Source organism: Hibiscus syriacus, unplaced genomic scaffold (genome assembly GCF_006381635.1).
Source record: "Hibiscus syriacus cultivar Baekdansim isolate YM2019G1 unplaced genomic scaffold, ASM638163v2 tig00020266_pilon, whole genome shotgun sequence".
NCBI classification, from domain to species: domain Eukaryota; kingdom Viridiplantae; phylum Streptophyta; class Magnoliopsida; order Malvales; family Malvaceae; genus Hibiscus; species Hibiscus syriacus.
Genome location: NW_024062484.1, coordinates 99,621 through 114,320, shown reverse-complemented (window position 1 = coordinate 114,320; position 14,700 = coordinate 99,621). Strand labels below are relative to the sequence as shown.

Here is a 14,700-nt window from a genome sequence, read left to right as displayed (position 1 = left end):
AAGAATAAAATAAACATAAACATAAATAACGAAATAGAATAAATATAAAGGAAATAAAAATAAAGTGAAGATAAAGAAAAGAAAAAATAAAGAAAAAATAAAATAAAAAAAAAGAAAATAATAGTAAATATATATATGTGTATAATAAAATGTTAGGAAAAAAATAATACAAATATATATATATATATATATATATAATAAGTAAAATAAAAATATATAGTGATAGTAATAATAATAAAGGAAAAAAAGAAATAAATATATATATATATATATATACATTAATGATGATAGGGAAAATAATACTAATAAAAAATATATATAATAAAATATAATATTTAAATAAAAAAAGAAATTAATCATGGGAAAGGACTGAATTGAAAGAGTAGCAATTTGGGGGGTAAAATTCGAAAGCAAATTGGGGTGAAAACCGAATTTAAGGGAGCCAAATAAACACATGAAAAATACGGGGGCACCAAAGTGGGGATTTTCCCATTTTTAATGAAAAACACGTGGATCTAACATTCTCCGGGTCAGGTCGCGGGTCACCCATCGGGTTGGGTATAAAGCCCAACTTCTTAAACACCCAATTCATTTTTTATTTCACCCAAAACAAATCAAACATTTTCTCTCTAAGTTCATGGGGTGTTCTTCATCAAACGAAGATCACCACCGTGGTTACCAGAAATCGGTCAGCCACCGCCTCGCCGATTTCCGTTTACCGACGCCGGCCACCGTTTATCGGCGGTGGTCGGAAAATTTTATATTTTTTAAAAGCTTTTTCTTCCCTCTCTTCGAATATGAAGTTGGTTTTTTGAAAAAAGGTCTCGGAAGGAGTAGATCTAAAGTAGATCTTTTCGAAAAACCCCTCCCCCGGGTCCTCGGTCGAACAAATTTTGGGGTTCTTGCGAGTAAGGACAAACAAAAATCAACATGCATGTGTGAAGAACAACCGAAAAGGTAAGAAAAATGATACCTTTCTTTTATTTCTCTTTCAAAAACCTTACAAACGTTTTGACTGCTTGTATATCTCTTAACGTATTTTGTATGATTTTCTTGTGTAATCTCTCTTGGATTTCCTCCCCCCTTTCGAATGTAAACATTACATTTATTTATAGGAAAAAAATGCTATTTTTAGACTCCTAATAAGATTCAAACTCTAATCTTGTTTCTTGATTTGTTTGTGGTGCTGGAAAAATCAGGGGTGGTGACGTGTTGGCGTGAAAAATGGTTGTTGACCGAGCGGCTTGGGCGAGGTTGCGGCGTTGTGGAGAAAAGGAAGGGTTAAGGTTTCAAAACCCTAACCTGTTTAGATCAGGGCCGCTTTGGGTGCTCCAGCGGGTCATGGGTTGCCTGTCACGTGTTTTGCCTTTCGCTAGGCCACTGTTGGGGTGTAACGAGCTGTGATTTGTGTAATGGGTCATCCTTCATTTTGGGCCTATAAATGTAATAAAATAAATAATGAATATATATAATCATATAATGTAATTTGTAATATTATATAACATAATGATATTAATTAAAACGACGAAATTAAGTGTCTTCACTTCCATTAAAAATCGTTGACTGAACACCTTTTGTTCATATTAATCAACGGTTAAGATCGAAACTAAGTCTTAGATATACAGAATGTGTCCTCTTCGATACAGGAATGTCTACAAATGTTACACTTCTACCACCAAAAAAACTTATGTCTCCATGAATGTTACCAATTTTTAAACAAACCTGACTATATCCTAAGACTGAAAATCAAGAGTATAACAAAATTTTATTTTCTTAGTAACGTTCAGTATCTTCCTTCACTAATACTACAATCACATGTTGAACCTACACTCGAACCAGCATTTCAATTTCTTTCACCTCAGTATCTTCATCGCTAATATTGCAATCACATGTTGCACCTTCACCCGAACCAGCATTATAGCTTCTTTCACCTGCTACATCCGAACCAATACCTATACTAGCTACAAACATGTTTCAATCTACTTAAAACCTTAAAAAATCCAAAACTCAGTGTTTACCAAAGGAATAAAAAAATCATTTTTAAGACCACACTACAACCTAGAATTAATCAGGAACTTGACCTTTGTCTAACATCTCCTTAAGAGTTTGGGAGGTAATAAATCATCTAGTGAGGAATTATTTCTAAATGAAAATTGTGTTTCATTTAGTGATATTACTGATATGTTTATTACTCAAAGAAAAGGTCCCAAGTGAAGAAAAATTATCAAGGAAAAGATCAATACACTGTAAAATAACAAGACATGAACCATAGCTGAGTTATCATGCAAAAAACAAAATAGGAGACAGATGAATTTTTATTGTAAAATACAATACTGATGGGGAGTAGAAAGATTCAAGACACTAATAGCCAAAAACTTTACACAGTCCTATGTGATAAACTATCAAGAAATATTTGCACTAGTGTCGACAAAGCTAAATTCAATAAAGGTGACATTATCTTTAGCAGATAATAAAAGTGGAAACTTCATCAATCAACATAAAAAATGCCTTAAAAAAAGTTTAAAAAACTCTTAAGTAATACATCTTGATGCAATTCATTTAATTATAAAGTATTTAAATAAGACTCCTAGACATGACCTAATATTAAAAAAAAGTAAAGACAAAATTGTGAAAATCTTTACCATTTCCAATTGAGCAACAATGTTAACACACAGAAAATCCATGAGTGGATATTGCTTCTTTATTTGGGGTAACTTGGTTACATAGAGAAACAAGAAGCAGTCAATTGTAGCAATGAGTAGTGTTAAAGCTAAATATAGAGCTTAAGCACTTGAAATTTGTAAAGGTATATAATTGAGGAGATTACTTACAGAATTGAGACTAAATCGATATGAAAACATTGAACTCTACAATTATAGTCAGTCGACCATTAGTATTGTCAAGAACCTGGTCCACAATGAAAGAACTAAGCATGTGAAAATTTATCGACATTTCATCTCAAAGAAAATCAATCATAGAGGAGTGAACTATTGTTTGTTCCTATTAGAGACCAACTTGCTTATTTTCTTATTAGAGCACTACAAAGAGTTGGATTAGAAAAGATAACATCCAAGCTCAATTGTACAACACATACTCACCAACTTAATTTTTAAGAGCGCAAGGCGTACCGAGGCATAAAAAGTCCCTAGAGTCTAAGCGCAAGGCGCAGGCGCGCACATTTCGTATGTGAGACATACATTTTATGCTAAAAGATTTATAAATCAATTCTAGAAAATATCTACACACATTACCCGCCAATTCACTCATGAAGCACTTAAACTCTTCCGGACACTCCATTCCTTCACCATTGCTTGTCTCATACTCAAGAGTTAAGAGCTATTTCTACAATTCACAAGACTCATTATTTGTGTACACCTAGATTCATGCATTATTGAGCCCGATTTTTCGATTTTATGCTGTATATTAATCCTAGATTCATACAAAATTACTCTTTTTGTGCAGTTTATACAGCCTAGATTAATCCCTTAACTCTAGCCATTTTATGTAATTTTACGCCAGACGACCTATTCTTTTTCTCTGCTAATATACACCTAGATTCATTCATTATACAGCCTAGATTAATGCCTTAACGCCAGCCACTATTGTGGCTCATGTATTCACACTTCACCGTTGGATTCATGCATTATACAACCTAGATTAATGTCTTAACTCCGGCCATTAGTGTGGCTCGTGTTCACACTTCACTTCTGAACATGCATTATATGTGCAATCTCATCACTTGAATCAACGCCTTAAACGCCTACCATTAAATGTGGCTGTGTATTTACGCATCATTTCTACTTAATAGATCTATTCGTTTATACTGTTTCGGCTCTCATTTCTTCTCCTTCCACTATAGTCTCCTTTTACTTTGTTTCTTTTGCTTTCTTTGTTATATAAACTTTTAATGATCTTCAGTAGCTGGTGTTGTTATCCCTTGCCCCTAAGATGAAAAAAGCGCGAGCCCGTCGCCCATCGCCTAAAACCCATAAACACGAGCCTCACAGCGCTTCTTGTAAAACGCCTCTCTAACCTAAGTGGGCGTTCTCTTCATCCCCTCTTTGCGCATCACACTAGTGCTTATTCACACCTAGGACGCGCTTTTGGAAACCTAGCTCACCAGCTCAAGGGGAAGTGTAGATTGTAGGCGTATGGATTATAAGTTATAGATTAATGATTATTTTTTATTTATCCTTTCGTAATTTGTATGTCTCTTAGTAGTTTAATATTACTCTTAAGTTTTATCCTAAGTGTAGATAAAGATAGTATCTGGTGTAGTCCTAGTTAAAGTGAAACATTATGTTTTAAGTCTATAAAAAGACATGTTATAACCAATTTATTCAAGTGAAAATAGAGAAAATCTTAGAGTCAATTCTAGAAAATATTTTTTTAGTTTTTGTTTTTATTTTTCTAAAATAGTTTTTATTTTTAGTTCTTTAAAAATCAGAAAACATGTTTAGTTAATATAAATGAAAACTTGAATCCAAAAATAAAATAGTAAAAATTTATTTGGTTTCTAACTTTTAAAAATAGAAATGAATAAATAATTATTTAAAAAATTAAATTATAAATATTAAAAAATTTCATTATATTATTTTAACATAACAAGTGAGTTATGCAAATATAAAAAATAAAGTTGATAAAAAATTTTGTAAAACAAAATTTATTTTAGTTTATAATAAGAATATATTGTTATTGTATATTAGACGTCAATTAAATTTTAAAAATACACAAAACAAATATTGTAATAAGAAAGAGCACACAAAATATTGTTAAAGTAATAGTATGTTTAATGGTAATTAAAACCCTCAAACTTTTAGGGAAAATAATTAAGGTAGCCCCTAAATATTTTTACAATGAAACAAATAATATAACCCTTTAAAAAACAGAATAAAACATTTAATTGTCACGATGCTTATATGATGGTTCACAAACTTAAATAAAAATCTACAATATTAATGTGATAATTTATTATAATGTTGTAGCAATACACGATGTACGATGATGTAGTAAATGAACTTAATCATTTTTTTAGCTAAGTATGTTGGGCAATTGATTATTTTAAAACAAAAATGAAGACTTATTATTTTTAAAAAATTATTTCAATTATAAATATAAAATATAAAAAACTATTAAAATATTTAATACATTAAATATAAAATACTACAAAATTAAGTTATTAAAAATTTCAATTTAAGGACTATATTAAGTGTAAAAAAATTTCAGAGACCATATTATTTATTTTTTGCAAAAAAATTAATGGTTTTAAAATAAATGGAATTGTCGAAAAACGAATTTTGTGGATAATTATTATTATCCGATATTACTAATGAGTAAACCTCTCTCAACAAGATAAAAAATAAAATTTTCCTTCTATGAAATGAAACTCTAATTTGGCGAGTCAAATTAAACGAAATTTATATTCTTTAAGCCAAAAATTTGTTGTGAAAACAATCTAAACTCGTCTAAGTTAAAAATTTAAATCTTATGTTTCCCTATTTTTTATATTTCTAAAACAATTTTAATAAAAATATTAAATATATTTTCTTTATGATTTAATATTTTCACTTACTTTTATGTTTTAAAAATCATTTTCCAATTTCACAACCAAATATATTTTATATTTTCTAAGGAAAAAACTAAAATAATTTATATTTTCTAAAACCAAATAGACCTTGTTGTTTTATTTTTCATATTTTCACTTATTTTCATTTTTATTTTTCAAAATTGATTTTCCAATTTGACAACCAAACATATTTTCTTTAACGTTTTTTATTTTATAAAAAACTAAAACGAAAATAATCTATATTTTCTAAAATCAAACTATCTCCACATAATCTAGATTTTCTACGCATTGGCCAACCATAACCGTATCATAGACATTTTTAAAATAATAATAATAAATTATAAAAAAACCAATTTAGTATTCTTTCTGCACCATGTGCATATGGAAACTGGCCATGAAAATTTCTCGAAGTTTCACTGGGATGATGATATTCATATATTAAAGACAGTTGAGGCAAAATAAAACATAAAATACAAAAATGAAGATGCCCCTTACCTGAAGCGGAAGAACATTCTGCAAAGCACTCTAAACCTTAAAATACAAAAGTCTTGCCCATCTTGGGGATCAAACATGTATATCAGTTCATTTCTTCTGTTTCGGTTTTTCTGTTTTCGGCTCTGATCTTGCTTCGAAACGTTTCGACTGCCGAGAACGAATCTCTAACAACTTCGACTTCGCATCTCGGAATAGAGCATCCCATCTTGAAGCCATCAATTGCTGAAATCAAATGACATGCAACGGTTTAGGGAAAAAAAGTTTTTGCTATTATTTTATTAGAAATTTGATAGATAATATTGGCAAATCCATTTTACAAACCTTTAGATGATCCATTGCTGCAAGGTTGAAACCAAGGGTATCTTTGCATTCCTGGGAAATTCAAAGGTTATGCCATTGAAATAGATCCTCAAGTATTCCCAAATCTAAAATTTATTTATGGATTATGTGATCATGTTGAACATAAATTAGATAGTAGAAATAAAAAGAGATCGTTAAGGGAATCCACAGGTTTAAAACAATCATAATCCGAAGTACATATTTACCTTAACTCGTGCATAAATAATATCCTTTAGAACAGCCAGCACTGGTCTAGAAGATGGGGTACTAATTAACTGACTATGGCGTGTCTGCAACAAAATTGTAACGATCCTGCAAACAGCATACATTGTAATAACGAGTATTACAAGTATAGCACTCAAATGCATAAAACATATGCTTTCTTAACACCAAAAGATTTAGTGTGTCTGAAAAAAGAGAGAAAGAGAGAGAGTGCATGGTGTACATGCCACTCATCTATTCACCAAAACATCCAACCATAAGCACATTTATAAGCATAGAAGCCAACCTTGTCAGGATTTGAAGTCCAATCCTTCGTATAAGAGAGCATCTTGGACTCGGATATTGAGATAAACAATAAGATGCCTAAAAATGACGATCCTAAAAAAAGATAGTCCAGCCTCCATGTTCTGAATCACTAACTTGGCTATTAACATGGCTGAAATAAGAGAAAGAAACTCAAAGTGACTAGAATTTCAGTTGATGAGTGATCTTTGATCCCATTATTGGGCATATAATTGACTAAACAATAGAAGATCATGAACTTAACCATCTGAAAAAAAGTCACAATCAGGTATATCAAAAAAAAAGACTAGTGTTGAATTAGATGCTTAATCCTCATAGGTCTGATTTCGGGTGTAACTGTCTCCATGCGTGCACTACAAAACATGGATGAAATACGTATCATCATTTCAAGAATTTTGTACTACAACTATAGAGAATGCCACACACAATGCTCAATTATCAGTAACGTCTGCTCCATATCATCGTTGCTAATATTTAAGAGAGCACGGAGGACATAGTCTAATATTGGTGCTAATCTTTGGTCCCACTATTAGGCAAATAATTAACTAAAAAATAGATCATGGACTACAAACTGAAGAAAACAGTCACAATCAGGTAGATCACAAAAAAGATGAGTGACAAGAGGTGCTTATCCAGAAGTTTCAATTATGAGCTTAATCCTAATAGACCTGATTTCAGGTGTGCAACTGTCTCCATGAATGCACTAGAAAGCATGGATGAAATACCATATCATCTTCCAAAATTTTGTACTAGAAGTAGAGAGAATGCCTTGCACAATGCTCAATTACCAGTAAAGTCTGCTCCAGATCATTGGTGCTAATATTTGAGAGAGCACGAAGGACATAGTCTGATGGGGACAACCCAAGCATACTCATTTTTGGTTGGAATTCAGCAAATTTTCCTCTGGCTAGCTGCTCCTGAAATATAACATAGTAAACATGTAGACACCCGTTTTTGTCCGGGTCTTTTTTTAATATTATTATTATTATCGTTATATTATTATTATTACTATTATTATTATTATTAATTTACATGTTACAATTTTTGTAGGCTTCACAATCTGACCCCAAACACCAAGCCCACCAGGAGACCCAAACACCAGACATGCTCAGATTGGACCCGAATCAACCCGGTTCAACAACCCAGACCCGACTCGAGACGAATAGGGTTTTATAACCCTAACCCTAGCTGTTACTGCCTCCTCTTATTGCTCCTACCTCCGACAGCCTCTGACGCCGGCCACCTACCGAACAGTGATAGATGTCCATCAAACATAGATTAGAATCATATCATTCAGTCAGACAATCCAAGAAAAATAATGAAATCTCCTAGAAGCATAGGAAATCATTTCCTATTAGATCTATCAGACACCAAACGCATGCAAAGATAAAAACAGAAGGCAATGGGGATTTGAGGGGGGGATTTTTTTTTTAGAGAACGGAGACAGAGAGGATTCGAAACCACAAAAAAAAAATAAAGAAAAATATAGAGAGAGGTGTCTCACCGTGGTTCAAAGCCGTGGAATCCCGAGGGCCGCCATATGCTCGGTTTCTTTCGAAGGTAACATATTAGATTTAGCGGTTTAGGATTATTTTTAGGCTAAAAGGGTTCGAGTTTTGAAGTGGGGAGAAAGAGAGGAAGCTTTTGAGTGTTTTTCCCTCTCTTCGGCCGAGCGCCGCCGGGTCTCCACCGTGGTTGTTGCCGTCCAGGATTATCCCTTTCGTCCCCGATGAGGGAACTTGAGAGAGTCCTCTGGTTTTGGAGACATGAAACAAATGAGAAGGCTGATGAAAAATAAGCCTTGGATTTGGGTAAATACCCAAGTCAAAACGCAGTCGTTTTGCCTCCCCAACCCCATCCGTGTTTTTGATTTATTGGAATAACTACACTTTTAATCCCTGTGGCTTTGTAAACTTACGCGCGTTTCTTCAAGGTTTGGGGGGTAAATCATAGTTTAGGTCCCTCCTGGTTTGTAACATCTCGTTGTAGCCATTAATGGAATCTCATAATATTTTATTTTGGGCATTTATATTTTCCTTTTTATATTTTAGTCCTATTTATATTAGTATTTTGTATGTTTAAATATTTAGATTTTAGCTGTTAATCTTGTGTATTATTCATTTTGGTCATCATATTATGTTTCTATTTGTTTCATTTTTGATATAATATTTGCTCACATTTCGTTTTAATCACTATTTGTTCACTAATATGTTTAGGGTAAATAATTTGTTTTGAGCCCTGATTTGTGAATGAGCTCATCCTAGTCCCTATTTGGTTATTGATGTCTTTGATGATTTTTGATTTCGTAAGGTAGTTTTGTTAACTTTCTTTTTAGTCCCTAGTTGTTGGCATATTGCTTTTATTTTTATTTTAATTTGACCACTAACTTATGATACTTTCATTTTGGTCACTAGATTTATGGTTAATCACGATTTAGATACCTATCTTTACCATGTTGTTCATTATAGTCACCAGGAGGTTCATGTTATTTGTTTATTTTGATATTGACATTCTGTTTTATTGTGTTTCAATTTGGTCACTATGTATACTATTTTGCTTATTATGAATTCAACTACTGATTTTATTCTTTTTCATTTTAGCCACTGATTGATCATGTTTTTTTATTTTTTTTTAATTCTGCTTGTATATTTCGATTTATGCATTTTAGTTACTTGTCTATAAAGTTTATTTATTTTATGTTATTTGTATGTCATATTTTCATGTATATATTTTAACCTATGCTATAATATTTATGTACATATATCATGTTTCAATATATTAATTTATTTTATTTTATTTCATACGCATGTTGTATCATATACATTTATATACTTATTAATTTAATTTAATTTTTCCCTTTGTATATTCATGTATGAAAATATATTATTAATGTTTATTCCATTTTATTCAATGTGATTACATATGACTAATTTTTCAAGAACGCGAATTTGTAGAACGGGCGTGGAAAGTACTACTTGGTCGAAGTGGTACAATCCAATACGACATTCGAACAAATACGAACTTAAAATAAATCCATTTTCTTTTACTAATTAATTTATTTTAATGATGCTATGTGTGTGTTTTTAATTTACTCTTTATTTCCTTTTATTCGAATGCAAATGTTAATTTTATTTATATTCGATTCGCATATTTATCAATGAGAGAATATTTTTTTTATTGACAAGAAATAATCGAGTTAGTTTTTCCGATGGAGGATTACTAATTTTGATATTTCTTTTCGAGTTAAAGAATTTTCTGTAAATAATTTATTCGAAGTAAATTAATTAAATTTCAATAAATGGATCACATTTTAATTATCGATGCGATTTATAGTTTCCACCATCACGACGATATGTAAGCGACACAGTACCAATTTTTGGGCGTTGTAGGGTGTTAGTCCTTCCCTACACGTAATAGACTCCCGAACCTGTTTAAATAAATCTTTGGTAAACACAGACCAGTTTTTATCTTAAAAACGATTTTTTCTTAAAGTTGTTTTTAAAATACGTTTTTAGGTATTCGACCTACCTAACCCAAAGGCCGATGGCGACTCCCTTTCGATTTAATTCAAATTAATTCCAAATCACCAATTTTTCCAAATTAAAGTCATAATCGTTTTTAAAAATAATATTTACTTGTTTTACGGAAAATGGTTATGACAGCTTGGCGACTCTGCTGGGGACTTTTTTTAGAGAGTCAAGCTGTAGGTCGCTTACACATTGTGGTCTCAAGTGGAAATTATAAGTTTGAGTGCATAGTTAACTTATGATCCGTTTATTGAAATTTTTAATTGCTTCGTTTTCTGTCATACTAACAGTTTATTTGTAGCTTTCAGCTTTGTCAAGATTTTATCATTTTTTTCCTTGTTTTGTTTTCCTTTTGGGTCGAAGGTAGGTATGTTCCTCCTCACACACATCACTCGCATTGGCATAACATAAGCTCTAGACACGAGCTTCGATCCAAATTAGTTGGGGTGAATGCTTTACTCTCGTAAGAATTTATTCTTCGTATGAGTTTTTAGTAAATAACCCAAGGGATACATACCTTATACCTTCGTAGGGATTTATTCCTCGTACGGGTATAAGACAATGAATCCCCTCGAATTGAACTCGTTCCGTTTGAAACCTGTAATGGGTGAGGATAGAGGGTTTGGCCGCCCAATGGGGCACCGACATCAAGGACAATTCGAGTCCCTTTTTCCAGTTAGAGCCAAAACCATGCATATAGTGAACCGTAGAACGGTCACCCTAGGTATAGCTATATCGAACCTATGTCCGTCAGTTGGCACCCAAACTAAGTGTACACAAAGGAGGAGTGTTTCTAAACCCTTATCTTTTGCTTTAAGTTCGTAGAATTTATTTCTTTTCGAATAAAAGCATGCGAACTAGATACCATGCGATCAGGACCAATTTCTTGAAAATAGATAATTTTGGGTAGAAAGCATGTCCGGGTAGGATCATTATCTATTAAAGCATGTTAGGGTAGATATCATGTCGGGTAGGTATTATATTCATCTTTGAATAACATTTTTATCCGTATAAATTATTTTACACATACTAACTCGTTTTCTCTTTTGTTTTATACACTAACTTATTTATTTTGTTTATGTCATTTTTTTATCCTTCTTTGCATGGCATTGCATCGTCATGACATAATGTGAAAAGTGTTGTTCCGCAAGGGGATATTCGAGAGAGAAATTTTCACAAGAAGAGGTAAAAGTTTTCAATCAAGCAGTCTCGTATACAGACATGCACTGAGGGTTAAAGAAGCTCAGAACACAAAAATGAGATTTGCTCGAAGATCGTCCATAATTCGAGACTGGAATGGTGATCCATTGATCCTAGAAGTAATCCAGCAGTAGATTCTTATTTACAATCATGTCATCGCTACACATCAAAGAGCGACGCAATGGCTTCAGCACCGGCTAGGCATTAACAAAGTTAGTTTTACTGAGCATTGAGGGGCATATGTTCCAAATATATCCGAGACGAAGCAGTGAGCTTGAAGATTGTGCAACATTCGAGACTAAAAAGATGATCCATTGAGACAAAGAGTAATCCAGCAGTATATTCTCATCTACAATCATTTCATCACTATTTGTCAAGGAGTGACACACTAACTTCAACATCACCGAAGCATTAACGGAGTCAGATTGCAGAGCGCTTGAGGGGCATCATTATTGAGGACGAAGATCCGAGATGAAGCAGTGATCCATTCCAGGATCACCATCTAAGCGAAGACATGTTTGTAAATTAGACTGTCTTGTAATGTGAAAACTTTTATCTCTGGTGAAAATTGTTCTAAAATATTCGTCGTTAGGATCAATATTTTTGCATCTGCATTTTCATCATTACATTTTGCACAACATTTATTTAAGCATTGTTACATGCATTAATCATACCTTGCGGGAAACTTTAAGGAAACACTTCTAACTGTGCAACTGCATTCACACAGTATTGAGAATGGATGCAAAATTCGAGCAACTGAAGAAAGAGCTAGAAGAGAGTTTACAAAGATGCAAGCTGAGTGGGAGGTTAAAATGGAGCAGATGCAAAAGACCACCGTGGATCGTATCTTGCAAAACCAAAAGGACATAGTTGGCCAAATGGTAGCAAAAATGGCTGAGCTTAACCAAGGAAAAGGCAGAGAGAAAATTTCCTTGACCCGTGAAACAGTTGAATGTGTGAAGGCACAGGCTAATTCACAACCACTTATCTCGTCCAACAGGATTCCTAGTCACCAAGCGACGAGAAGAGCCAAGAACGAGATCCCAGAGAATTTGAAACAGTGGTGCAGAGAGACATTTCAGGGAATGAGAGGACAAACCTCTCACAACGGGATGGATGCAACAGAACTAGTACTAGTTCCCGACTTGGTGCTCCCGCCCAAATTCAAGATGCCCGAGTTTGAAAAGTACAGGGGAACCAGTTGCCCCAATGCCCACCTCACGATGTTTATTCGAAGAATGACTGGATACACTAACAATGATCAGATGTTGATCCACTGCTTTCAAGACAGTTTGATTGGACCCGCTTCAAGGTGGTACCACCAACTGAGTCATTCTCAAGTCCGCTCTTGGAGGGATTTGGCTAGTGTTTTTCTGGGCCAATACAAGCACATGATTGATATGGCCCCCGATCGAACAATGCTTCAGAATATGGGGATGAAGAATTATGAGAGTTTTCGACAGTACGCACAACGATGGAGGGATATTGCATCTCAAGTGCATCCACCAATGACTGAAAGAGAGTTCATCACTCTATTCATAGATACATTACAGTCTCCTTATATCGACTACATGATAGGGGTTGCCACTAAGAGTTTCTCTGACATTGTCATGTGTGGAGAAATGATTGAAAGAGCTATTAATAATGGCCAGATATGTGGTACTAGCCATACTGTCATTGAGGAAAGAGCTGAGGTCAGTCTAGTGGATTTAACTAATCTGGGGACCGTGTCTCATAATGTTTTTCGTAAAAAGACATGCATCAATCCAATTCCGATGACATATGAGGAATTGCTCCCAGCTCTAATTGAGAACAACCTGGTGATTCCAGTTCAATCCAAACCAAGAACTGACCCATATCCTGAAGGCCATGATATTAATGCCATATGCAGCTATCACATTGGGATCTCAGGGCATACCACTGAGAATTGTAGGGCATTAAAGTGCAAGGTCCAAGATCTGATCGATTCAGGGACATTAACGTTCAATGTGTAATGGGGCATTCTGATCGGAAGTCGGTCGGGGCATCCATCAGGAGATTTTGTTGCATTCTCATGCATGACATCTTGTTTGAATTTGTTTTTCTTTTGCTCTTCTTATGTTTAAATTTTTGTGAGTCACTTGACGTTCGAACATTGTAAATAAAATACTTCCTTTTGAAAAAATGACAATGAGCAAATTTTAATCTTGAATTCTTTGAATATCATTTTAATTAAAAGCATTTTAATAATTGAGGTTGTAAATCTTTGACAAATGACAAGATTGAACCCTGCAAAACAATGACCCCTTGATCCTAATCCAGAGGTACACCAGAATACATACCATTTTCTTGCAGGGACCGAGCTAGTTTTCTGTTCACATAAAGAGTCAATCAAAGGGTTTGGCATTCAGGTATGTGTTAGGAGTGGATAAAATGGGGCAGCTAGCACATGAGATTGCAAAACTAATTGGTTATTATTTCTGTTTATGACGTTCAATGATGATCATAATCTTCTCAGATGGAATGGTCAAGTAGATGAATCTAGTTTAGGTCAGTTGCTTGGGAATTGAACTCTAACGATGAGATTTTCTGACCTTCAACAAACACCGAGACTATAACAAGTTTTCCTCAGCAAGCTTAAGAAATGGAATCCGTAAACAAACAAAAAAACCATATATATATGTATACAATAAAGCTGAGCTATTCCGCTAAAGCAATTGGTAATAGAGGAAATTCGAAAGCCCTGGCTTTATGAATAGATTACATTCAAACCATGACATTGATCGGGTACTTGGCAATCCGGTGTATGCTCCACTGTGGTTGTCAAGTCGAAGACTTTGTGATGACATGAATCCTTCAGCTAGCTTGATAAAGGTAATTATAAAATATATGTACAATAAAGCTGAATTCAGCTAGCCAAACAATGGCAAATTAAATCAAATTTACTAAATAAGGAGTTTCGGCGAATATGGACTAAGGGAGTTGAGGAACGCCTGTTATAGTCGACTTCACACGAGCACTCAGAATTCTCGTTTTTAGACCGATATTTTTGCACTACCTTGACTAGGT

The 14,700-nt window shown here is 33.6% G+C and overlaps 1 pseudogene; it reads right to left on the bottom strand.

Moving 5' to 3' along the window:
• Positions 1–6,148: 6,148 nt before the first annotated feature.
• Positions 6,149–14,700, bottom strand: part of LOC120209784 — a 28,421-nt pseudogene continuing 19,869 nt past the window's right edge.